Below are 27568 nucleotides of genomic sequence, written 5' to 3'. Positions count from 1 at the left end.
CTGCAAGGCATTGGTGATGGTTTTTTTCCTGCCTAGCTCACAAGCTAAGCTTTTGAAGAAGAGTTGGTTCTTATATGCCACTTTTCTCCACCTGAAGGAGTCTCAAAGCGGCTTTTGTCTCCCCACAACAGGCACCTTGTGAGGTAGATGAGGCTGAGGGAGCCATGATATTACTGCTCAGTCAGAATAGCTTTATTATTATTATTATTACTTTATTTTATTTTATTTCCCCCCACTTCCGAAGCCAGTTCATGGCAGGTTACAATGTCCAATAAAACCCATTAAACCCCCCAATAAAAGACATAAAATCACAGAACATGGCAGAAACCTCCCCCCCCATCCCTACTACCAGAGGGGTGAGGAAGAAGGTTAAGATGATTCAGTATACTGCTCGCACCTGGGGGGGGGGTATCGATCTTCCTCACCAACCGTAGCATCAAAACATTGGCCTGGTGGAAGAGCTCCATTTTGCAGGCCCTGCAGAAAGCTGACAAATCCCGCAGGGCACGCAGCTCACCTGGAACTTCATTCCACCAGGTTGGGGCCAGGACCGAAAAAAACTTGGCCCTTGTCAAGGCTAGGCGTGCTTCCCTGGGGCCGGGAACAACCAGTAAATTATCACCCACAGAGCGTAAGGCCCTGTGCTGTGGCAAACCCAAGGTCACCTAGCTGGCTGCATGTGGGGGAGTGGGGAATCAAAGCCAGCTGGCCAGATTAGAAGTCTGCACTCCTAACCACTCCACCAAGCTGGTATATATTGTGTTTGTCCATCTTGTTTGTGTTTGCCCAGCTGCTCTTTGGGAGCAAGAGGCCTTTTAACCTGGGTTCATCTTCATCCCCTTCCCAAACTGATGCGGAAGAGACTCCTGGAAAATCCTGTTGGTGCTTTGATGCTGAGATCTTTGCAAGCTATTTTGATCAATCGAGCTCCTGGTTTACTCTTCTGTAACAGAGACTGTTAGGCCTCAATTAGGTCTCTTTCTCACCTTTACTTGCTGAGAACAGACTCTCCCAGGTGAAAAACACGGTATGCCTTTTGAATATATGACTACATGAATAGGTCTAAAGAATTGAGTTGGCGGTAACGTGTGATGAAAAGAATGCAATGAAACTGGCTGTTAATTATGCACAGCTGAAGCGACACCTAATTCTAGGGCCTTTATTGATGTACGCTACAAAAAGCACGATGCCCAAATTAGCAGTGTTTATTATGCATCATTTCCAAGTGCAGGTGGAGAACTGAAGATGGCTGAAACAGATGTCTGCTGAAAAATGAGAATCTTAGTAATTATTTCTATTTTAAGTCTGATTTAATTGGATACATCCTTAGGAAGTCAAATATATTGTTCAAGCAAAGTTTTTTTCCTTGTGAATATCAGCACATATTTAATAAGGATCACGTGATGTACATGACATATGGGGAGGTGGTGGTGCTGGTAGAAAGTGCTGTCAAGCTCCAGTTGATTTATGGAGAACCCCCTAGGGTTTTCAAGGCAAGAGACATTCAGAGGTGGTTGGCCGTTGCCTCTCTTTGTGTAGCAGCCTGGACTTCATTGGTGGTCTTCCATCCAAATATTAATCAGGGCTGACTCTGCTTTTCTTCTGAGATCTGACAAGATCCGGCTAGCCGGCGTCATCCAGTTCAGGCTTTATAATGTACTCTATTCTCATGCACCTTCTTCCAAGTGAGAAGGAAAATAAACATCTAAATTAAATCCATTGACTGGTTGTACTGTCCTTCCGGGCTGCACACCAGTTACTGGTTAAATACATCCTTGGCCAGGAAGCCGAGACTGAATCAAAAGGCAAGTTCCAGTCAAAGTCCAGTCCAAGGACTCCAGAGCCAAGGGACATAGTTCACCAAGGGTGGAGCGGGGAGCAGAGTCAAAGCTAGGCCAGGGTCATTTGCCAGAGAAAGTGTCAAAGCCATGCCAGGTTTGAGTAGCCAAGAGCAGAGTTGAAAGCCAGACCAGAGTCGAGAGCCAGGAATGGAGTCAAGGAGCAGGCTGAGGTCAGGAGACGGGAACACAGCCAGAAGCCAAAGCATGAAGTCAGCTTCGCCACAGTTAATCGGAAAACCGCTGTTGCTTTTGCTGCTTTTGCTGCTGCACTGGCAAGCCCTTTGGTCTGGGTGGGGTCTTGTCCCATGGTTTCACATATGCTGGCATGTAGAGCTGGAACCAGGTTGCTTGTCCTCTGGGGCATCAGGCTGGCCCCAGTTCCCAACATGTTTTTTGCTGGCTTGATGTCCAGGCAGTGCCTAGAGAGTGCCGAGTCCGGACAACACATGTGGATCAGCTACAGCCTCTGGAGTGTCCTCTGGGGGTTCAGCAAGAGGTGCAGCAGGTGTGGGCATACCTGATCATGGATCTTTCCTGTATGGTTCAGGTCTCAGGTACCTTTTACCATATGAACAGCTAAAAATGTAGCATATCATAGTCACATAAAAGCAGTCCTGTGGTTCTTTTCCCATCTGTTTCTAGCACTGACTGGGACATAATTGATAAAAGTTCACAAGTGGGAGTATCAGTGCCCTTTGTTTTATTCAGGCATCTGGTGATAGAATACAGCCTTGAACTTGGAGGAACTTCCATTCATGAATAGATGAATTTGTGAAGGAAAAATAGTTAGACTGGAATGAAGCTTGTCATGCAATGTTCTGCAGCGTTAACTCCAGTCAAAGCTTGTTGACCTCAGCCAGTTCAGATTGGAGAAACTCTGCACAGGATTGCATTTAATATAATCTGATCCTATATGAAGTTCTATTTATATTTGTCTAAACATCCATAGAATTGGACTGAAAGAACAGCTGATTGTAAGTATACTCAACTGAAATAATTTGGGTCTGCTAAATTTATTTAGGTTTGACAGTACATATACAATAATGATCTTTCTGCGGCTTGATTCGTATAGTGTAGTAAGAATAATGATGTCAATCATGATCAGGGAAGAATTTACATTTCCTCTGTTGTTAAATGCTCATTTGCTGTTGCTAGAGGTAATGAGGGCATTACCATTAAATCAACATTAACATACTCCAAGAGATCATGTTGACTGTGTATCATAGCAGCACAGATAAACTAAGCTGAAAGAAGCAGTTCTAACAAACTTACCTTGATTTTTAAAAAATATTCTTACAGTTTTGCTCTACTGCATCAAAGTGGCTTGAACCAGCAAGCAGTTCATAAATTCAAGCGCATCCGGGGAATGTCAGGTAAAGACTTTTATCTTCATGCATTTCCTATGGCCAGGGTTTGATGTTCAGGGGGCCAAGTTGTCTGGTGTTGAGTTCCGGTTGTAATGGCCTTGCGACAGATATTGTTGTGTTGTTCTTTGTCTGGCATATGTTTAGGAGGCATGGAGACTGGCACTTTCCAGATTTGAAAGTTTAAAATGAGACCAATAGCTCCTGATACTGCAGATAGTGAATGAGAACCAGTGACCTGCATGTGCTATTGGGCCGTTCTGTGTCCTGCACAGCGCAAGGATCCATAAATGTGAGGCATTCTGTTCTGTTGGTACCTTTGCAGCCTATGGCTCTAAGTGGTAATGCTTGAGTAATTGAGGAAATTTGTTTTCATCGTAAGGTCAGAATTGGGATGTGAATTCTTATTTGAACTATGGGTTTGGTTTTGTGATCTTCATGTTGCTACAATGTAGTCCGCTGGAAGTCTGTTTGGACAGGGGCGCTTCCTGCCAAAGCGTCCCTTGACGAGTACTGAAGGTCTTTTCTGGCTAGTTTAGGCTTCATTGGACACTGGACAGGGACTCATAACATTCTGCTACCTTTGAAAGGCCATAGGCTATTACTGTCCTTTCTGACCTCTAAATCTATGAAGTTTGATAGGTTTGGAACTAATATAATAATATGAGGTGTTTTTTAAAATTGTAAATAGTATAAATAGTGTAAAAATGATTTTTTTCACTTATGTCAAATTGTCAGCTTGGTGTAGTGGTTAGGAGTGCAGACTTCTAATCTGGCGAGCCAGGTTTGATTACCTGCTCCTCCACATGCAGCCAGCTGGGTGACCTTGCTTTCGCCATAGCACTGATAAAGCTTTTCTGGCCAACTAGTATTATCAGGGCTCTCTCAGCCTCACCCACCTCACAGGGTATCTGTTGTAAGGAGAGGAAAGGGAAGGCAAATGTAAGCCACTTTGAGACTACTTTGGATAGAGAAAAGTGGCATATAAGAACCAACTCTTCTTCTTCTAGATTTTCTCATTAAACAAAAGTCATCTGCATATGGAAGAAAAAGTCTATGTGTAGATGCCTTGATGGATGCAAGCATGCACAGAAGGGTGTGTTTGTGTATAGCAACAAAAAAAAATCACAAATGCAGGACATTTTGTTATAGGACCAGGACCATTTGCATACCAGCTGAATGACTACCCTTTGTCATGTGCTGAGGTTTACTCTATGAACGGATCATGTGCAGGTGGTGGCATGTGTGTCAGGGTTCCATGCTCGCTGGCTCTGCTTTCAACTTACTTGTATGCAAACAAGTGGGTGTGGGTGCTTTATGTGCAATCTGTATAATCAGTTTTTCTGGGTACAGACTGCATTATCAGAGCCAAGGCCCCCGTGTAGATGAGACCTTGTACGTGCTGGCCTTGGGAGGTAAACTCAGCAAATATGACCCTCCATGTATTCCTCTGCTTGATGAATGTATTCATCACCCAATAGAGGAGGGGGAAATGAATCCAGGGATCTCTTCCCAATAGGTAAGCTGAAGACACAATTATTTGTTTAGAAGGCAGAACATGATCCCACAGCATCATACAAGGACCTGGCCAGTTACCACCCTTCCTCGCTTCTTGTATTTCTGGGGGAAGTAATTGAAGGAGCTGCCATGGACCAGCTCCTGGTGTTCTTGTATGAAACTTGGGTGCTTGACCCATTCCAGTTTGACTTTTATCTTGGCCACAGGGTGGAGACACTGCTAGTCACCCTAATGTAGCGATCCCCAACCTGTGGGCCATGGACCACATGTGGTCCATCATTCCCCCCCCCCAGCCCTTTACAACACACTTCATTGTTGTGGCGTGTCTGTATTTTATTTTGAAGGGATGTTTAAACATTACCATAGCAATCAGAGAGCGTTAGGGCAGTGGTTGAAAGTAGAGGAGTAAACTACCCCCACCACCGGGCCTCAGTAAAAGCCGTTGAGTGGTCCCCGGTGAGTGGTCCCTGGCATTGAGTGGTCCCTGGTGATAAAAAGGTTGGGGACCACTGCCCTAATGGATGTTCTCCAACACCAGCTGGATAGGTACAGTTCAGCACTTCTCATGTTGTTAGATCTGTCAGTGGTGTTTAACATTGTTGACTATGAGCTGCTTGCCCACTGCCTCACCAGGGCTGGAGTCTGGAGTACTGCCTTACAGTGGTTGATCTCATTTCTCCAGAACCACAAACAATCTGGCAGAGGGGGAGAATCAATCGCACTACTACCAAACTCCATGTGGAGTAACACAAGATGCGATACTCTCCAAGTTGCTAAACATCTACCTTCTGACCCGGCTGGCATGGAGTTTTGGGCTGGGATTTGATCCCCAGTTATTTTCCCTTTTGGATGGCCACCCTGACTTCCCCAGGGAAACATTTGCCAGTTGTTTGAAACTGGTGACAGTGTGGCTCAAGCAGAGTTGCCTGAAACTCAGCCCTTCCAAGATGGAGGTCCTGTGGCTGGGTAAAAGAGGCCAGAACAGGGAGCATGTCTTCCTTGCCTGGATGGTGTGCAGTTGGAGATTTTGCCCTCAACCAGGAACTTAGGGGTGACCATTGATGTCTCCTTAACAATGGAGACACAAGTCACGAAGGTAGCCCAAATGGCATTTTTCCACCTTCGCTCAGCTATTAGCACCCTATCTGGCCCCTGAACTTCTAGTCACAGTGATCCATGCAATGGTCACTTCTAGGTTAGACTTCTATAGTTTGCTCTATATGGATCTACCCTCATCCTTGACCTGGAAGCTGCAACTGATACTAAGTATGTCTGCAAGAGTCCTTATAGGAACATCTTGGAGAACCCATATGCAACTGATCCTCTAGCACAGGGGCACACAAACACTGGCAGGGGCTCATGGGAATTGTAGTCCATGGACATCTGGAGGACCACAGGTTGACTACCCCTGCTCTAGCAGCTGCATTGGTTGCCTGTTGTATACCAGATCAAGTTCAAGGCATTGTTTTGACCTTTAAGGCCATTCACAGTCTGGGTCGCACATACCTGAAGGACTGTCTAACTCACTATGCAGCTCTCAGGGCTCTTTGCTCTGTGGGTTTTAATTACACCTGGCCTCACCCAAGGCCAAGGCCTTTATAGTCCTGGCTCCTATCTGATGGAATGAGTTCCTGGAAGAGCTAAGGGCCCTGATGGAACTGTTTCAGTTTCACAGGGCCTGAACGATGGAGCTCTTCCACCAGGTATTTGGTTGAAGACCATCTTCCCTTTTGCTTACCCCCCCCCCCCCCCCCGAGGCACTGGGCCGAAGGCGAACTTCTTAGTTTTAGAAGGTATTAGGTAGTTTGGGGATTGTTGGATTGTTTTTATGTATGGTTTTTACTGTTTTATCATATTGTTGTATGCCAGCAGGAGCTTATTGGCTGAGAGCATGCAGTTAATAACTGTAATAATAAACAAACAAACAGGTCTTGGACTATTGCAAAGAAGAGGTTAGAAAAATAAAAGTGATAAGGTTTATATAGGATCAATTAAAAGAAATAAAACAAAGGTTTTCTTAGGTCTTCAGTATTTCCAGTGGTACACTGCCCCCTTGTAATGGGTAAACAATTTAGCCCCCAAATCATTGCTAAAGGTGGGACAGACCAGCACCAGAAGCCTAAAGCTGCATAGCATGATAGAAGAACACACTGCAGCAGTTGTGACTCTGGAAGATTTAGGGCTAAGTTGTATGCCTCCCTGTAGTTAGTAGAAGTATACCTCTGCATTTATGGTGGCTTGAGTGATTAAGTCAGCAAGCAGGTTAGATCTATTAATGCCACGTGTCCATTTCCACTGATACACTACATCACAATTTATTCTGTAAAGGAGTATTACCTGTTTACCTCCATGGAAATATTTGTCACTTTTTGTTTTTTATTAAACACAAATCTAGCTAACATTCCTCTCTAACTCATGTATTACTTGTACCATGGCAATGTCCCTTCAGATTTTGTTTGTTTGATTCTACTGCTGTGGTACCAAACCATTTGTATTAGTAACACACACATGTTGTAAACCATGTCCTTAGAAACTGCAAACAGAAACTGGCATCATGGCGGGTGTGGCACAGCTTTTGATTGATCTGAGCAAAACCGCAAAGGTTACTGCAAAGGTTACTGAAGTATAAACAGGTTGGGCAAAAGCTGCCAGAAACTGAATTGACTTGGATTAGATACCGCAGATACACAGAGAGTGGGATTATCCTTGTTCTGTGGACACAGGCAAGATTTGGCATTGGTACATGGTGTGAAAAAGAAAGCAGGCAAGTCAGGACATGTTAGAGGTTTATGGCATTGAGGAGAGGAGCAATCCTAAACAGGCCTACTCAGACTCCTACTCAGGTTTATTCAGTGGAACTTACTCTCGGGAAAGGGTTTGTAGGATTGCAGTGTTAACCTTCCTCTCTCTTAGAATTCAGGATTTAGACATTGATTTGTAGTAGCTTCTAGATAGAGAATGAGGATGTTTACACTGGAATTAACTAATCAAAACCCAAACTTTATTCATTAAAATAAAACAATCTCATTTCCAACTGTTATTTTTAAAACACTCTCTAAATCTTCAGAAATGCCTGCTATTGTGGTGCCTTTCATGCTTTCCATGCTTGCACAAGGTGGGTGCAGCAGGAGGGGCACTGGGCAGACCGTGATGGCTGATACCTTCCCTGTCACAAGGGTCTTCCAGAGGGGTCATTCTATAAGCAGCTTTATGCACAACATTTCAACTTTCTGCCAGTCTTGAGAGTTTGGGTTCTTTCTATATCAGAAAGGGGTCCTGTTTGCTTGCTGTGAAATTATCTACCTTCCAATGGCACTCTGATTGCCTGATGCACATGTACTCTCTAAAGGCAACTGCTATCCTGTTGCATTGGCAGATATTGGAGGGAAATGCAGTTACTGCAGGGGGGAAGGCAAATGTTTCTCTGGTCTTCTCTTGGACCGTTTATGCACTGGGAACTTCACTGCCCCACCCCCCTGTCAGGAGCACAGAACGGGGGTGGATGAGGTGCACCAGGCCAAATACTCCCCCATGTGGGAGCAAGAAGAGGTGGGGCAACCTGCCACAAATAAAACTCCAGCCTGCAGCCCAGCATGAAACCTCCAGTGCATAAACGGTCTTGGAGGCAAACAATCAGGCAATCAAGGCATAGCAGACCGGGAAACATTTCCCCCTAAGTCAAAGACAGGCTCGTTAACATATTCTTTGAGATCTTCAAAGCAACCACACCTTAATAAAAATCTGCCCATTCACATCTATAAATGTTTAAGAATGGACAGGAAACCTCCCATACAGGTGGAAAGAAGGTGCGGGCGGGGGACAGCTCTATTTTGAAAGATAACTGGAGCTCAACTCTATTTCCTCATGCATTTTATTCAGACGCTTGAAGATTTTCTCACAGCCCAGCTCAATATCAAAAGTCAGCTGGACTGAGGGCAAAATGCTGAAATCAATGAAGCATAGCAAAGTCAGGCATGGGGTTGGCCCAGGCATTTTTCAAGGTTGTTTAAAAATGTGTACCTTCCCTTGACCACCAAGAGCAGAGGGAAAACACACACTTATCTTTATTTGTCATGCCTTTGTCTGTCCACTTCTCAATAGGGAGAATTTTTAGTCTTCTAAATTATATGAATCCTTTTTCCTGTGTTTGTTTAGTGCCATCAGATTGCTTCTGATTTATGGTAATCCTATGAACTGACCTCCAAAACATTCTATCATTAGCAGTCTTGCTCAGGTCTTGCAAACTGGGAGCTGTGGCTTCTTGATTGAATCAATCTATCTCATGTTGGGTTTTCCTCATCTTCTACTGGCATAAACTGTCCCTAGCATTATAGTCTTTTCCAGTGACTCTTGTCTTCTCAGAATGTGACCAAAGTCATACTTTTTAGCTTCTAGGGAGAGTTCAAATTTGATTGGGTCTAGAACCCACTAATTTGTCTTTTTGGCAGGTATCTGTAAAACTCTTTTCCAACACCACATTTACAATGAAGCAGCTTTCTTCCTGCCAGCTTTCTTAACTGCCTACCATTCATACCCATGCATAATAATGGAGAATATTATGGTATAAATAACCTTGACCTGGGTTATCAGTGACACATCCTTAAACTTAAGTATTTTTTCTAACCTCTTCATAGCTGTCCTTCCCAGTTTCAATCTCCTTTCGATTTCTTGATTGTAGTCTCCCTTTTGGTTGATAATGGAGCTAAGGAATTGTTGTTGTTGTTAGGTGCAAAGTCATGTCCGACCCAATGCGACCCCATGGACAATGATCCTCCAGGCCTTCCTGTCCTCTACCATTCCACAGAGTCCATTTAAGTTTGTAACTACTGATTCAGTGAGGTGCAAACTTAAATGGAATAGAATAGTTTAAATAATTTAAATTCCTTACCCTTCAACCTTTGTTGTTATGTGCGAAGTCGTGTCCGACCCATCGCGACCCCATGGACAATGATCCTCCAACCTTAAATTTGTGTAATTTATTAGTAGTCATTACTTTTGTCGTCCTTTTGTTCAGCTATAATCCTGCTTTAGCAACAACTGCTTTAACCTTCATCAGTAGTCATTTCAACTGTTCATGAATTTCTGCCAATACTGTGGTGTCATCTGTACATCTCACATTTTTAATGTTCCTTCCCTCCACCAATTTTGCTACATCATCCAAATCTAATCCAGTTTTCCTTATGGTATGTTCTGAATATAGATTAAACAAATGCCTACTTAATAAAATACATTCTTGTCTGTCATCTTTGACAATTGTAAACTATTCTGTTTCTCTATATTCTGTCCTAACAGTAGCTTCTTTTTCAGATGATAGGTTGCTCCTCAAGACAATCAAATGTTGTTGTGCACAAATTCGTTTTAAAACTGACCATAACTTTTTATAATCTACCCAGCCAAAAACTGTAATTTATGAAAACAGGCTGATTTTCTTCTAAAATTCTCCCATATTCTTCAGTAGCCAATATAAATGTACAATTTTATCTCTAGCGCATTTTCTTTTTCTGAACTCAGCTTGAACATTTGACATTTCATTACATATATGATAACAGTCTTTGTGGTATTTTGAGCATCATTTTACTTGTGAAAAAAATAATGCAATAGTCCAATAGTTGCTGTAGTCTTCGATGTTTCCTTTTTTTGGAGTTGAAATATAGTTGAACATTTTCAGTCTGTGGGACAGTGTTTGGTTTTCTATATTTGTTGGAACATTCTTGCTAAGTTTTTGATGGACTCCATTTCTGTGGCTTGAAATAGCTCTATTGATATCCCATTTACTCTTACTGATTTGTTTATCCCAATTGATTTGAGCGCAGCTTTAATTTCAAAAATTGCAAGCTCTTCTTCAAAAGATTCTTCAGTGAAAGTCATCCTTTCATCTCTTCTGTATAGCTCTCCAGTAGATTGTTCCCATATTTTCTTTATTTTGTTCTGTTCAGTTACTGTATTTCCACATTGATCTTTCATCATGTCGGACCATGCTTTACATTTCCCATTGATTTCTTGGATTTGTTCTCCCTTTTTTGTTGCTCTATTTCTTTGCACTGGTTATCATAACTGTCTCTATATGCCAGTTGCTGGAATGCTGCAGTTGGACTCCTGATTCTATTTCTGTCACCTTTTAGTTTTGCTTCTAATCTATCTTTAGCAATTTTAAGAGTTCCATCAGTCATTCATTTTTCTTCTGCCTAAAATTCAGCAAGAAGATCTTTGGTCAAAAAGTAAAATCCCTGAAAAAAAGTATGCCAATTAGATTGCATTAAAAAAGTTACAGGTAGAAATATGATTCCTGTTAAAACCATCAGAAATGAAAACAAGTACAACAAAATGTCCAAAGAGGTGCATAAACTGCACTTAAGATAAGTGAAACAAAAAGTAAACTGAATGAAATGTATTTGCATACCCATAAAGTTAATGATTTTTCTTTCAACATGAACTTACCTTGTGACTTCATTATCATATGTAGGCCTTTGTTTCTATAAAGGAGGCAAAATAAGAAAATCGTTATACCTATGTAGCATGTTGAATGCAAGTCTTTCTTGACTCAGAACCTAGAGCAGAGTTTCCCAACCACGGTTTCATGACAGCCATGGAAGGGTTTCCTAATTGGGTAGGAGTTAATTAATGTTTATAGACTAAAATGTGTTAAACATTTATTGTTGATATCACCTTATATGGTCATATCAACCCATCCATCCAAAATGGCCAATGATGGGCCTGGAGGGGGTGAGAATTGGAGGGGCCCTAAGTGGGCGTGTCCACAGATATGTTTCCCTACCGAATTCTGCATGATTGTGCCACTTCTGGAGTTTCTCAAAGCCTGTAGAATGTTTTAGCAGTTTCTCAATGGTAAAAAGTTGAGAAAGGCTGACTTTGAGGGATATTTTATCCCAGAATTTTGGTTTCTGTTCTTATCGTTTATCCATTAATCACCATTAGTCACCCTACCACTCTATATTTTATCCTATCCTCCCTCCATGGTGTTCAGGATAGTGAATATGGTCCACCTGGGATTACCAACCTGCAGTTGAGGCCTAAAGATCTTCTAGAATCACAGCTAATCCCCACATAAAACAGTGCCCTCTGGAGGAAGTAGAAGCTTTGTGCTTTATGGTGGAACATCTCTACTGAACTCTTTCTCCTCCTCAAACTCCGCCCCCAAATCTCCAGGAATTTTCCAGCACTGTTTCCACCTAATTATATCCTTACCATTGCACTGTGGAGCAGATTAAGCTGAGAGATACTGGGAAAAGGTCACACAATAAGGTTCGTGGCTGACAAGGGTTTTCTCAGTTTAAAAAGCCTAAGTGAAATACAGTAGATTTCCCTCATTTCATCCTTTCAATTACTTTTTTTTTTTTTTTACTGAAGTGGGAATTCTAACCCATTAGTCATCCTGAGTAGGGAAGCATGCTGATAGTATTTTGGATTAATTAGTACAGACTATAAATGTGTGTGTCTGTGTGAGAGAGAGAGAGAAAGAGAAAGAGAGAAAGATGCCCTAGCATGCTGTTTATCACAGCAGGGGCTTTCTGTGACACTAAAGCCTGATGAATCCTTATATCAAACAGGAAATTTAAGAGACTGTACAGATTACAAAACCAAGAAAACCAAGCCACCCTCAGAGTAGCTAGGGGTCTGTTCATATGTGAAGGATTTCACAAATATGCAGAAATATTACTTTGCAAGTTAACAATCTCCCCCACACACACACACACATCATGGATGACAGCTGAGCGAACTCAGGATGTATGGAACCTTGAATCAGTTAAAGTAAAAATAAGTAACAGGAGAAATAGGGTTACTCAGGCTCTTGAGCTGTGACCTGGAAAGACCCAGTAAGCCCAATCTCATCAGATCTTGGAGGGGTCAGTCTTGGATAGTATTGGGATGGGAGACCTCCAAGGATTAGCAGGGCTGTGACGTGGAGGCAGGCTAGGGCAAAACACCTCTGAATATCTCTTGACTTGAAAACCCTATGAGGTTGTCATTAGTCAGCTGTGGCTTGATTACACTTTCCATCACCACCAGGATCCTAAATGTTTATAGAAGTCTGGAAGAAGAGATATGTGTGAGTGTGATGGGGAAAATTTCCTTCCCAGCCTGTACTTTCTTATGAATCCCCAGCTTGAATGTACTGACTGGTCAATCTTGGTACAGTGAGTCCTAGAAAAACACCTGTGTCAGCACCAAGATAGAGTAGCAACATATGAAAAGAAGCATCCATTACCTGCTGTGGAGTATCTGGCATACATTTGGAGCTGAAGTGTTAGATTGTCTAAGCCACTGAAACAATACACTTGTTCTGTTAGAATATGCAAGCTCACACAGTTTACCAACAACTTGGCCCTGGCCTGGACCTGGTCCTTTGTTCCTTTGATAGAGTCCTTTTCATACAGTGCGATGCTTCTCCATGTGGGGAAGCTTTAGGTCCAAATCTAATTAAACATCTGGTGCATGTCTTTCCTTACTCTTTTTATAGCCAGCCAATTGTTGTTTGATGATCAAGCATTCACATTTCATATGGCACATTTTACCAAAATTCTACAGAAAATACACACTTTATGCGGGCACAGAACATCCAATTTGTTGTGGGAAACAATGTAGCTGTGCTCTACTTTCTGGTTTCTCCTGACCACAAATTTAAGCAGTTCTTGAATGCATATCCCAATAGTATAATTTAATGTTCAGAATGTACCTGTGTCTTTTAATTAAAAATTTCAAACTTTCATTTCTCAACAAGGGAAGACTGAGGCAGCTAAAGTTGTTTATTTCACTTTATGTGAAACATGGGGCTTTTTTCAATCATTTGGCTTGAAATGTAATTATTTTCAAAGGAATAATTTTTATCAGTCTTTCAAATCATCTTAGCAGTAAAGAATACACAGTAGACTTCCAGATAAACACATTTTTCTAAAGTGTTTATTTTTTATGTTATTAAACCTTATAAGACATTTTCTCACAATGATTCTCTCTATTCTCCCTCTTCCTGAACCTGCCCATGTACCTGCTTATATATTGGTTTCAAAAAGTGGTGAACTCTGCGTAATTATAGAATCCACAATACTCCACTTCATCCAGTTTCCTGGATCTAACATGGTTCCTCTTGTGTTGTTATTACCTAATTGCAATGGAACTGTCCATGGTACTGAATGAGCCCAAAGGTGGACTGTGGCACCTCAACAGAAACCTGTTCCCCCTTGAGATTTGTTTTGGGGGGGGAGGTGTTCCAAGTTCCTTTTATTGTTTACCTTGAGCACAATGCCCTCCCCCCCAGTCACAACAGAAGAAGAGAGGGCTCCTTGTTCCACAAGGAATGAAAGATGTCAGATAACCCACATTACCTGTAATGATCTACTATTGCTTTCCCCTCTCATTGGATATGAATGAAAACACAGCAGAGTAACAGTGTCTTCTTTGTTAATGGAATGAATCAGGTTTGGATGCTGAGCATCAGAAGTTGGTAAAGTACACTCAAGAAAAAGTGAGGAAGTTGGTTACAACCCAGAGATATTAATAAATGAGAAGAATTTTAAAATGACCTTTTCTTGGACTTTTGTGAGTGATTGATGGATTGTGCCAAAGCTGGGCTGATAAGCTACAAGCACAATCACTGGGACATGACTTCAGTTGTTTTGTATTTACAGGGCTATAAACCTATATAGTTTTCTGTATAATTTCTTCAGTTCCGTAAACCGCCCTGAGTAAATGCAATAAATAAATAAATAAATAAATAATATATGCTTACTGGTGAGTAAAACGAATTGAGACTAGTGGTGTGCACTTTTTAATAAACATGTATAGGACATGAGTGCCAGCCCCACCAAAAGTGAACTCCTTTTATATCTATCTCTTTTGTCTTTGTATAATACTTGGCAGACAAAACCATGCTAAAATTAGAAGCAATGTATTCATAGAAAAGGCTAATTCGGACAAGATTGTTCTACTTTCATGTTGTACTTTGATAATTCAATTTTGAGTCTCCCTCCTGTTTGTTTCCCATTTCTTCCATGACTATGGCCATAGATTAGACGGAATCTTGCCGGCAGTGCCGGATGATGAGTTCATTGGGTTCAGATGATTCACTCATAACCTTTCTTTTGCCTGGCAGTTTGGCACACAACTGTTTGGATGCTGTAGCTTTTTGCTCCAGTTTTCCAGTGCTGGCAAATTTCCAAGTGCTACTGCATTATGCTGTCACTTGCTCAGGCTTCGTATCTCAGAGGATGCAATGATTTCTTTTAATGAAAATGTGCCTTGAATATGAATGCCCAGAAAATTTGAATTTTCCAACTGTTTTGAAATCCCTCCCAAGAATAGCAGGTGACATAGGAGGAAAATGCGCCTATCTTATGGATTCTGTTCTGTATTCGTTCTGGTTTCAAAATAATGTGTTTCAGATCAGATGAGTTTTAGAGTTGAATTCTGAAACCCAATTTTCAATGTGCTTGCTTGACAACAAGTTCCATTTATTTCCTATTTTCCAAGATGGTTATGTTAATTTGACCTGAAATTGCCTAGGATTGTATTTTTGGAAGCAAGTGTCCTAAAAGTAAAAGATAATCCTGTATCATAGATAAGGGCTGCCAACCTTTAGGTGGAGGCTGAAGATCCAGATTTACAGGTGTTCTCCAGTTTCTGATCTCCTCTGTTTGTTTGTTTGTTTATTTATTTATTTATTTATATACCGCCCTCCCCAGAGGCTCAGGGAGGTTTACATGAAATGTAGAAAACAATACAAGGAACTTAGTTTTTCCAGGGGCAGGTCCATGGGCAGAACACATTGATGGGTTCAGGATGTCATATATACACTCAGCTTGGCTCCACAGCATCTCTTCTCTCAGCTGTTTGCAGTTACACATAGAGGCAAGGAATTTGTTAAAAGTGGAGCAGTAGTGTACATTCCTTTGTGACTGGGAACTCCTTTCTCCTACTGGGGTTTGGCAATTCTAAGTGGTCTCAGAGATCTGAGCTACCCATCTCTCCAATCACACCAATCAGTGGGACTTAGTAGTAGGCTGCTGACACCCAGCCCTATCTTCTGATGGACAGCTGCTCCAACTCCACTCACCAGAAACATTTGCCAGATGTTTGGAAGTGGTGACGATATGGCTCAGAAAAAGTTGGAGGTCCTATCGTTCAGTAGGAAAAGTCCTAATCAGGAAGCAGGGATTGGGTGTTATTTGGATTGGGATAGTGGGGTATTTTATTGTATTGTTTTTATTCAGTTGTTAGCCGCTGTGAGCTGGCACTCTGGAAACAAAGGTCTAAAAGTATAATTCTTGAATGAATGAATGAATGAATGAATGAATGAATGAATGAATGAATGAATGAATGAATGAATGAATGAATACATACATAGACAGACAGACAGACAGACAGAGAATTTCTTGGCTGACTGACATTTGGATTGTGTTTCCTCTCCCCTGCTGGAGTAGCCCAAGAGTGTGGATGGGTGGTGGCTATATCATTCATGACTGCATGGTCAATATGATGACAGCAGTGAAGGCTATGTGTCTTAAGAACATTGTCTGTCCACTGCATATGGTTTACCTGGTGGTAAAAGATGCTGTCAGGGCTACCTGGAATGCTGTCGCCCTTGAGGAGCAGGCTTTGATTGAGACCTGCAGATATCTGGCTGCCCAGTTCTCACTCAGCATGAAGTATGCCCATCTGCTGCATGAGAAGCAGGGGGAGGAATTTGGACACCATCTTATTCTGCATTTACTCACCCACTGAAACACCACCTATGCCAAAGTTGCATGTATGCTGGAGCAGAAGACGGTGGTGCAAGATGTCATCTCTTCCATGACCATCCTGCATGGGAAGAAGATAAAAGGCAGCATTGCCCTTCAGAATGCAGACCTTGTGCAGAGGCTATTGGCCAGCAGACATGGCCAGAGGGAACAGTGGGTGGAAGATGCAAGGAGAGAGGGGAGAAGGAGCCACAGCCAGGAATTCCTGACTCAAAGAGGCCAATCAAGGAGAAGCTGCTCTATTGGTTGTCAGTGGTGTTTCCAGGTATGTGGGGCTGCCAGGAATGCAATGGCAGAGGTTTCAGCAGAGGTGATGGTGAGGGAGTATCTTGCCAAGTCCCCTGAGCTCACCTCCATTGATTGCCTGAATGTCATGCATGGCATCCATCTGGTCCAACCTCTCTTGCATGGCCACTCACCAGTAGCCATGAGTCTCTTCTTCTTCCCACCCACCAGTGTCCAGAACAAGCAGGTATTCTCCTACTTGAGAGATATTCTCAAAGCGCACTGCCCCCAGTGTTCCATCCTGAACTCGGCTAGGGTGGACAAGTTTACCTTCCTCAAGATCAATTTCTTCCTGCTGGACTACTGCTCTGTGGATCTCAAAGGGTAAGGTTCATGTCTACTGTTGTTACCCACATTTCTCCTCTTCTCCGGGTGTTCCAGTCTGCGGGTTGGACTCTTGGTGCTTTGGAGGAAGGATGGCTTCCACAAACCTCCATGTACAAACTGGAAGTTCATGGAAAGTTCATTCCAGTTGATATTGCCACAAATGTCATTTCATGAAACATAAACCAGCCAAAGCATGTATTGTAAGCTGGTTCATACCCATTCCTTTTTCCTTATCCACTTTTTAATAAACATGTATTCCCTGTCATGTAAAAAGATCATAGTCTGCCGAAGAGTGCTTGCACTCAAAAGCTCACGCCCTGAATAAATCTTTGTTGGTATTAAATGTGCTACTGGACTCTGATTTTATTGTGCTACTTCAGACCAACATGGCTATCCATTTGTATCTGTTGGAAGAGAGTTAGTCACCTTAGCATGGATGTTTCTCGAGTCCCTTCTTCTGTCCAACCTCTCCCCATTGCTGTCTCTGCCTCTTTCCCTCATTCTTGGGATCCCTGACCCTCTTGGGTCCCCCCTCATTGTGGTTTCACCCTTAGATGAGCCTGATTGTTGAGGGCCAATCATTTTGATGTTTTATACCTGCTTGATTATAGGAGACTCACCCTTGGGTTACCTAATGAATTGTTTCTAGGATATTTGTACCCAAGTTCTTATTTAATTGTTTGGGGGTTGTTGGTTTTGGTTTGTTGGTTCTGGTTTGGTTGGGTGTTTGGGTCCTGAGGCATGGCCCTGATTGTCTACTGCAGTATGGTGTTTTCTTATTGGTTAGTGTGACTTGTGCATTGTTGTTCTTGTTCCTGTTCTGGTGGGGGCAGGAGGGGTGTGTTTGTTCGGGGTCAATGTCATTCTAGAGGTTGGGTAGATAGATGTGGGGTTGTGTTGTATTGGTTGTGTTGTTGGGGTGATTGTTAGATTAGGATAATTAATTAATTGGTAGTTGGGTTGTGTTGATTGGGTTTTTTGGCCTCCTAAGCCACTTTTACTAAATTCCTATAGCTTTCCTTTACAAAAAAACCCCAAAGTTTGGAAGGTGAGGCTACATGGTGATGTTTGCCTAGCAACCCTCAAAAAGAACACTGAAATCTCAGAACATAGTCTCAAGGAGCATTCTTTTCTTAGGGGAAGAGGTGTCATTTTGAATACTATTGTGAGTTTGAGTTCTCCAATGAATTGTTAAAAAATATATTTCAGATTGTTTTTGCAAATCTGGGGATTTCTTCAGGTTTGTAGAGCAATCTCCCTGTTCATTTTAAGATTCTTTGATCCACACTAGTGCCTAGTTCAGAATTTTACACAAACACACATGTATGAAGTAAGCATCACTCTCAAATACAGGCACAAGCTCAAAATAGCATTAAACCCATAAGATCATTGCGTGACCAGATTACTGCAGCATGCCAGTTCTTTTCACATCATCCTCTTCTAAGCAGACAGGCACTGTGCCAGGGTATCCATATCAACAAGAACAGGGAACATAAGGTCCATCTATTCCACCATTAGCTTTCAATCAGAGCCAAACTAGACAGAACCGCTGTAAATGGATGTCTTTTTTCTAACTGTAGAAATTGCTTTATAGGCCTTTATAGAAGTTAGAAATGCATCTGTCCAGAAGCCCCTTCCCTTGACAGAATTCTTCTTCTAGATGGGGAAGATGCTTCTGCACTGTAAATGACTTAAGTGGCCTTTCCTTCTCTGCCTTTTCTTTATACTGACTCACAGACTGCCCAGATGGACAATCCGATGCGCACTTGTGGGTCCCATGCTGAGAATTCCCTGATGCACAAAGAAAAGGAGATTATGTCTTCTCCTCCCCCTGACTGTTTTCCTGACCTAAAACAACCCCAGAAGGCTGCTGTTTGCTCTGTCAAGGTTTTTATGTGACTGTTTCCGAAATGAGGCTACTAATACTCCCTGGGGACATGCCAGGTGGTGCACAGGGGGACGGCCTCTGCAACACAGGTGATTAGGCTCCTTTCCAAATTTGGCCACATGCACCTGAGAATTAAGCTCCCAGAGGGGAATTAATAAACATATTTCTGGCTGGTAGGCATCATTGCAAATCCAGACCCAACCTAAAGACAATGTACCACATAGTAAGTACACAAGACGTAAGAGGACAGGGTTTAGATTCCCTGATCAGCTTAGCTGAAGTCTTCCATCCCAATTTTGGAATATTAGCTTTGTGGGTGAAAATGTAATTTTCATTGACAAAGAAATGGCTGCTTCACATTATTTCCTACTAAGAGAGATGCTTTGATCGTTCATCTCTGATCTCTTGTGTTGCATCTGGTTTAATATGTGTGTTTTTGCTGTTGGGAGAGTTAAAACTTAAGTCCCTTCCTCTGCCCCCTCTAGTGATTTATTTTGTTAAAATCTGTTGTTCGATATTGATTAGAAATGCATATCCCTAATTCCTACCTTTTAATCATTTTACTGGATCTTTGCTGTACCTTTTACACACTTTATGAGTAGAGCCATCTATATGGTGCCAGTGTGGTGTAATGGTTAAGAGTGGCAGTTTCTAAATGGGTGAGCTGGGTTTGATTCCCCGCTCCCCCACATGCAGCCAGCTGGGTGACCTTGGGCTCGCCACAGCACTGATCTCTGACCGAGCAGTAATATCAGGGCTCTCTCAGCCTCACCTACCCCACAAGGTATCTATTGTGGGGAAAGAAAAGGGAAATTGTTTATAAGCCACTTTGAGACTCCGAGTAAAGAAAAGCAGCATATGAAAACCTCGGGGGTTTGAAGTAGTCATCATTATCCTCCATCCCCCAATGCCCTTGTTTGGGTAGGGGAGAGTGGTATTTTCCGCCATGTTGGGTATTTTTATATTCTTTTAGCGGGGGTTTTAACAGGGGATTTTAAGACTACTGTTACCCGCCACGAGCCTGTAGGGAGTGGTGGGAAATAAATCTAATAATAATAATAATAATAATAATAATAATAAATAACTCAAAGAAGAAGAAGAATGTGTTCTCAAATCCCAATTGACTCACAGTGATCCAAGGGCAGAATTGCCAGTCAGCAGGTGGGACAATTACAATTGATCTCCAGCCTACATATATCAGTTCCCTTGAATATAATGGCAATTTTGGAGGGTGCCCTCTATGTCACTACACACCGCGGAGGTCCCTCCCCTCCCCTCCCCGAATCCTGTCTTCCTCAACCTCCACCCCCAAATGTCCAAGAAGTTCTGAGTCTAGAGTTGGCCATTGGGCACTCCAGGCAAGACACAAGTGGAGGGAATTTGCCATTTTCTTCTTTATTTCAATCCCATCCAAGTACAGATTGTGGCCACTCCTGCAAAGCTCACAAACTACAATGACCTTAGGCTATATTATAGTATCTCTTAGAATGTGTTTCAATCTCACTATCTAGAGGTCACATCACTTGTAGCACTGGCAGAACATTATGGTAGCATTTGTAATCACAAGACCTTATTTACCAATGGAGCACTCTTAGGTTAGTCCATTAATTATCAGTAAGAGGAGGAATCAAGATTCAGCAAGCTTCTGAAGTTCACAGTTACTGTCTCCAGTCTTTCCCGACAATTCAAATATGGTTATACTAAACATCGGGTGACTGTCTTTACTCTTCACTGCTAGCTTTTATCCACTTCTACCCTCATGTTCTTGCTTTTCCCTTTGGCAAAATTTCATGAACTTGCAGGGATTGACTTGATTAAACATTCATGTAGATCAAACTGCTGTGCTAACTAAATATTCTGAAACCTTATCAGCCAAAGACGGTTAATAATAACTCATTTTTGGAACCTTTTATTGGAAAGGATGTAAGCAGGCTGGGCACATTCAGAGAAGCATAACCGAGGCCCCTGTCCCTAATGTGATAATTTCCTTTTCAAACAGATAACAGTTTCCTACTCCCATACCTTTGTGAATGGTCCAATTAAAGAACAATTCTAGAGTTTCAGAGGTTGAAAAGACTTTAAGATGTAAGACACGCTATCAACTTTCCTTGACCACAAGGTTAACACTAATAGCATAAGTGTTGCAGCAACAGAATATTTTAATGGAGTGACTCACATGAATGATAAAACTGTTCTACTAACTATTGTCCTATATTGTTCAAAATGAAGAATGTAATTCAAAGGGCATTGGCTGGAAAATCCACAAAAATGAACTTCAAAAGTGCTGTGATCAGCTGCTTCCCTACTTGTAGCTATTCATCCAAACTGGAAAATTGGGGGCTCGTTTTCATTTAATATGAGACAGTGTGAAGTGGGCACAGCCCCAGAGTCTTGTATGACATTGTAGGGGACACATATTTGAACTTATATGCTGCTTCATTATTTTGGGCCTCCCTGCAAATATTGCTTGTTCAAAGGAACCACCATTGGGCTAGTCTTGAAGAAAGCAGTGAGTAAGAGAGAGAATGTAGCAATGGTAACATGCCACTGATGCATCAGGAATAACAGATGCAGCCAAGCTCCAAAGGAGACATCACAGAGCCAGAAGGGGGAAGTTGGCTCCTCCTAGCTGGAAGCAAATCTCATTGGTTGAATTTAACACATGTAGCCAATGGATAATTTGCCAGGTGAATAGATGAATTTTGGATCTGCATCCCATTAATATTTTGGATTTAATATTTTTAAAAAGCCACCCCCATCCACCAAAATAGTAAAGACTGAGCCAGAGGTCATGTTTCCTTATCTTTAACAAACAGTACTCAAAGTGGATGGGGCAGGGATGGCCAACTATATAGTTGTATCAGTTGCCATGAATTTGAAGGTCTAAATTATTGTTTTAATAAACTGCTTATTTTGAGATTCAGGTTAAAAGAGGCAGATTTAGTAGTGCACATCAGCTGGCATTTCACCTAGAATTTCTATAGGCACCATGTGGGAAGTGATTCACTGATTCCCTCCCCACATAGGAGACCTCTGATCCTACAAGCTTTTCATGTGGGTAACCCAGTTCCCAGGACAAGCATTTCAAAGAGCATTTTGGGCCCTCACAGGCAAAAATGGCCTCTTCCTCTTGTGCACGCAGAAATTGTAGGCATGATTCTAGCCATTTTATAGGGGATATTTTTTGCACCAGTTCTGGTCAATAAGCCAGAGGCAACTTCTTTTTAAAAAAATAATATTTATTGTTATCATTATAAATGTCAACATGTGAATACACCATAACATTTTATATTTTATAATATTACAACAATATAACCATGTAATATATATATGTTTAAATTTTATAAAACACATATTCCTATTATTAATAACATAAATTACTTCACATATTGACCTATCTTCTATTCTTTAACACCCTAAGTTACCACTCTTCTGTGAATACATCTATGATTCTCTTATTATTATTTTTTAATTATTACATTAACTGAGATATATCTTCCTAAACTCAACTTTAATTCCTAACATGTATTTTTTCTTTTCTCCTGGATTGCTTACTTATATTAATCCAGTACTCTAGTCCTAATGATTAAGCTGCTCCTAGTATTTGAACTGACTTCTATATATTCTCATGTTCTTATTTGCCTCTTCATCTTTCCTTATCTATTTGATTGATAGTCCAGGAACCATTTCCACTGTTCTATAAATCTCTTCTCTTCTCGGAAATTTATTAAGGTTGTTAGTCTTGCCATTTTCGCCAATTCAGTTAGTTTCTCTAGCCACATGTCTATTGTAGGAATTTCTTTTAGTTTCCATTTTTAGCTATTACCATTCTTGCCGCTGTTGTTGCATGAAAAAATAAAGGTTTCATTTGTGGCTGAACATTGTCCGGAATAAAGCTCAGTAAGAAATATTCCTCATTCATGCTGAAGTTTATGCCTAACATCTTCTCCAGTTCTTGATGATTTTTTATGCCAGGACACCTCCACCATAAATGAAAAAATGATCCTTCTTTACTTTTGCATTTCTAGCATTTATTACTGCTTTCTTTTGCCATTTTAGTGATCATCTTGGGAGTCATGTACCACCGGTAAAACATCTTGAACCAGTTCTCTTTTATGATTTGACTTTTTGTTAACTTATTCACGTTTTCCCATATGTTTTCCCATTCTTCCACTGTAATCACTTTTTAAAAATTCCTCATCCACTTAATTGCGCAAGTTTTGACCACTTCTGTTTCGGTCTCATATTTTAACAATATCATGTATATGTGGCCTTGCAGATGCGATTTCTGTTGCAGGATAATTTCCTCGAATTCTGTGAGTTCCATCTTTATACTATCCTGTCTTTTAAATTCTATTTTTAAACCTGGATTTTAATTGATTATATTCTAACCATTTTATTGAAAATCCTTCTTGGGTTAATGTTTGCAGATCTTTCATTTTCTTTGTTTTTGATATAATATCTTGATATTTAGGACATGTGATCCTAGCTTGCTGAGAAAAAGTCATATACACCTCTACTGGCGATTTTAGCTTGGAGGGGTTGGGAGACAGTCTTTCTTTATATTTTTGCCATATTTTAACAGCCCCATGGTTCCACGGATTTTTCTTTATCTTTTGTCTGGTCTTTGGATTTATTGATGGCCATAAGATTTCATGAAGTCTAGTCCCAAAGTTTTCTCTATCCAGCGCTAGGTCTTTGTTCGTTGGATCAATCATCCAATCAGATAGTCAACATGCCTGCATGTGAATATACTTTTAAATTTAGGCAACTTCTTCATAATGCGTAACATGAAGAATGTACAGTAAACACAGTGTGGAGGGGAGGGGGGATGAAAAGTAATTGTGAAAGAAATATTTGCTAAGGAAACTCTTGCTTGCAGCTGCTCTGCAGCAAATACAATAGGCCTGCTATAATCCCGATTAAGAGGAGAACCTTGAAATCTGATTATACCTCTGGCAGTAATTAGATGGGACAGTTGCCATCTGGAGACACAGCATTTGCTTAAGAAAAAGAACCTAATTACACAGTCCTGAAGAGATAAACCCTCACAGTCTTTCCGCGTCTGCAGGAATACTCTCTCAAACTTAGCCATTTGGTTGCCTATCAGTCCTCCTGCATCAAATTTTTCTGGAATATAAATTGGACTAGACAGGCCCTGATTGCCTATTAAGCACTGGAGTGTCAAGAAAAAAAGCTATGGAATTATTTGTTCTGCAATGCCAGTATACCTTATATTATCTATACTACTGACACGGTTTAGAAAAGAAGAACTGATCAATGAGGCTGATTGCAAATAACTAACAGGAGGTTTGGCAATTAGGAGGAAAGTATTCCTGACTTCATGATCTAGAAGCTTGAAGGATGGTTGGATGCTATAAGAGTTGGATGCTGTATTCTGGGAAGAATTCAAAAATAGGAGAAAGCACTACGTGATTTACTAAGGAGAAAACTACAGTGTCCAAAGGTACTTCAGCTTTAAAAGATTTCTGGTCTTTTTTTTTTTGCTCCTATCTATGGCTCTGTCATTCTGGGTGTTTTCCCAAGGAAAATGGATTTTAAAGAAGAGACATGCTACAGTTGTGGAAATGTTTTCTATGTAAAATGGTTGGCACTTATTTGTCCTGGCAATGCAAGAAATTGAATCAAGTGTCCACTGTGCTCTGCAAGCAAGGCGGTCTGGTAATGCTCCTAGTCAGGATCAGACCAAAAGCAATTTTGGGTAATTGATTTATGGTAAGTAGGACAACTATCTCTAATATTCTGAATTCTGAATACTTGATATTAAAGTCTCTGTGTAATCTTGAATGAATATGGAACAGAATATTTGGGAAGGGGTCACTGTGGTAAATCTAGGATTTGTAGTCTAAGACTTGTAGTTATATACAGTGTCATATGGAACACAATGGATAAGAAATAATTTTCAAAAATGTCAGTGAATCAGTTGCAACTGTGTAGTATGCAAGATGGAAGTCATCTGTGTTAGGTATATTATCTTTTTGATCTAAAATGCTTCAGCACTGGCCTAAAAGGAAGCTAAGTCTATGCTATTCTTAGTATTCAGTTAAGCAGCAGATCCATCCCTGGCATGAACTGAAGGGCAGGCGATGCAGCTGCCATTATGTGGAACTCCTAGGTGCTCCATCATAATCTCTTTGGCCAAAAGGAGGCTATAAATGAAATAGTGTCTTTATAAAGGGGCCTTTTAAGATATATAAATACATTTTATTTGTATAAATAAGGCCAGACTTTCTCAGCCAGGGTTTTATGAAACCTTGGGCTTTCTTTTCTTTTTTCTAAAATTTTCAATTTATTTATTAAGAACAACAATCTATCTACATCAAAATAACAAGTAATCCATGCAAGATTACACAGTTTTATAAAGGGGCATTCTTAGAAGCCACTAACTTGTCCAGGAAGATATTAGCCCAAATCCTAACTATTTAGGACTGATTACATGGATGTCATCCTCCAGGTGGGACCTGGGAATTATACCTCATCTCTATATTATAGAGATGAGTTCCTCTGGAGAAAATGGCTGCCTTGGAAGGGGGAGTCTGGCATTGTACTGTACCCCCAAAAACCTAATTCTGTCAGCCAAGAGGGGTCAGCCAAGGCTAGCACTCAGATGGGCAATCTCTAAGGAATACCAGGGTCATGATGTGGGGGAAGGCAATGGCAAACTACTTCCAAATGTTTTTTGCCTTCTTAGGATCCCCTGGCTACATTACACACATGCACATGTCCCTGTTCTCCCTAGCCTGGTTTCTTGATAGCCCTGGAAGGGTTTCCTGAATGGGTCATCTGTGTTGCAACAGAACCAACAATTTTAATTAACTTCTACCCAATTTAAATTTTGTTACATTTATCAAGTGATATGACCATATATGGTCAATGTTGACCCACCTCCTCAAAATGGCCAATGATGGGCCTAGAGGGGCTGGGAGGAGCCTGGGTGGGTATGTACACAGCTGTGCTTCTCAACCATATTCTGCATCGTGCCACTTCTGAGGTTTCTTGAAGCCTGAAGAATGTTTCAGGGGTTTCTCAAAGGTAAAAAAGTTGTGAAAGGCTGCTCTAGACAATAGATGAAATACTTGAAATCAAAATGTACTCCTTCTCTTTGGTATAAAGGTGTGTTGTATTTTATTTTTCTCATTTTATAATTTTTATGTACTTGAGTATATATCCAGTCAAGCAGCAGCTACACACAAAATATACAGGACAACTTTTGCATACAGAAGAGAGCCCCAAGCACAGTGGAAGTAAAGTAATACTTGTTGGGCTTCTTTATTTATCTGGGCAATAACATTTTCCTACACTCAAATCATTTAAGTTAAAGGAGATTGGAATATAGGTATTAGTTAACTAAGTTAACTTACTTTTGCGAACCTTTGTGTCTTCCCATTTCCTATGAACAGTGTGGATGTAAGTTACATACTAAGATAGGAAATTCCCAATCATGTGCTGGCAAGTTGCTACTGATGTTTTGCCCTCAACAAAATCTGTCCAACCTTCTTTCCTGAAAAGTCCAATTTGAATACCAGTCCTCCCATGGCAATTAGGGATGCTGAATTTTTGCCACAAACATGTTCAACAGTCAAACTTACCATATTAAGAGGGTATCAATCAAATATGGTGTCAATCATCCAGCCTGTTTGGTTCATGGCAACCATCCACAGATGCTTGTTAAACAGGCTACATGGTTGCTTTGAGACTCCTTTAGGTAGTGAAAAATGGGGTATAAAAACCAAGTCTTCTTCTAGTTGTTGTTTTCAAAACAACATCTCTAAGGAATGCATAAAGACACCATTGATTGACATTTACTGACAACCATCGGCATCAGTGGGGACTACTTAGATGAACACCAAAGGATAGGTATTATTAAAGCACAGCTTTTTTTTTTAAAGAAATGACTGATTTATATGTTTTGTGAATGATTAAATTGGAATGAGTTGCCTGATGAGTGGAGCGGTTTTACTGCAAGAAACGGGTGGTGGTGGTACTGGAACTCAACCAGTCTAGGTGAGACCACATGCGCATAAAAACCCAGTTGTGCTATACTGCATGGTTAGGAATGCAGTGAGGCAACCTGCCAAACAGCTATATTTTCCCCATAGTAAGGTCTTCTGCCTGTCACAGCATATAGCTTAATACTGGATCTTCTAATTCTAGATATAAATACTGACAGTGCTCATGTAGCTTCATCTGTCATTCCCATTTATGTAGCACTAAAAAAAAATTCTAACAAAAAGCACATTTTGCCTAGCATTGTCTGCTAGGCTGACATTATGATTGTTTGTATTAACTTCCTAGTGCAGAGGAACTCTGTGTAAGCAAGTTGCAACAGATTTGCTATCAGAGGTCCCTACTTGTAGGTAGGTTGCAGGTAAATACCCAACAGAACTTCCAGCTCATATTACCTGACATAACTGAACTACAATACTTTTTATGGATGCATTTTCCATTGTGTCAAATAATCAAAGGTTGTACAAATAACAGAATGTTCTTATTTGGAACTAAATGAGTTTGTAGAACAAAGGTAATATATATTACAAAATGCTGCACCAAAGGCAGGCCAGAAAAGCAGAA

General features: G+C 41.0%; 1 protein-coding gene and 1 long non-coding RNA gene across 3 annotated transcripts in view; one reads left to right on the top strand and one right to left on the bottom strand.

Annotated features, from left to right (window-relative positions):
- LOC143844776 (uncharacterized) overlaps positions 1 to 27568 on the bottom strand; it is a 60505-nt gene that overhangs the window by 1271 nt on the left and 31666 nt on the right. Inside the window, exon 3 of the long non-coding RNA XR_013234130.1 lies at positions 11162 to 11196. This is a non-coding gene — a long non-coding RNA (uncharacterized LOC143844776). The remainder of the gene's footprint in view (positions 1 to 11161; positions 11197 to 27568) is intronic.
- RP1 (RP1 axonemal microtubule associated) overlaps positions 3062 to 27568 on the top strand; it is a 221343-nt gene continuing 196836 nt past the window's right edge. The window contains exon 1 of one of the 2 annotated variants that reach the window (XM_077352406.1): positions 3062 to 3214. The gene's annotated coding sequence lies outside the window, so the exon portion shown is untranslated. Of the gene's footprint in view, positions 3215 to 24042; positions 24444 to 27568 lie in introns of those variants that run through there. The other variant, XM_077352407.1, reaches the window with a different exon arrangement.

The sequence above is a fragment of the Paroedura picta genome, chromosome 9 (assembly GCF_049243985.1).
Source record: "Paroedura picta isolate Pp20150507F chromosome 9, Ppicta_v3.0, whole genome shotgun sequence".
Lineage (NCBI taxonomy): Eukaryota > Metazoa > Chordata > Lepidosauria > Squamata > Gekkonidae > Paroedura > Paroedura picta.
Note: the sequence above shows the minus strand (reverse complement) of the source record. Positions and strands in the feature narration are given on the sequence as shown.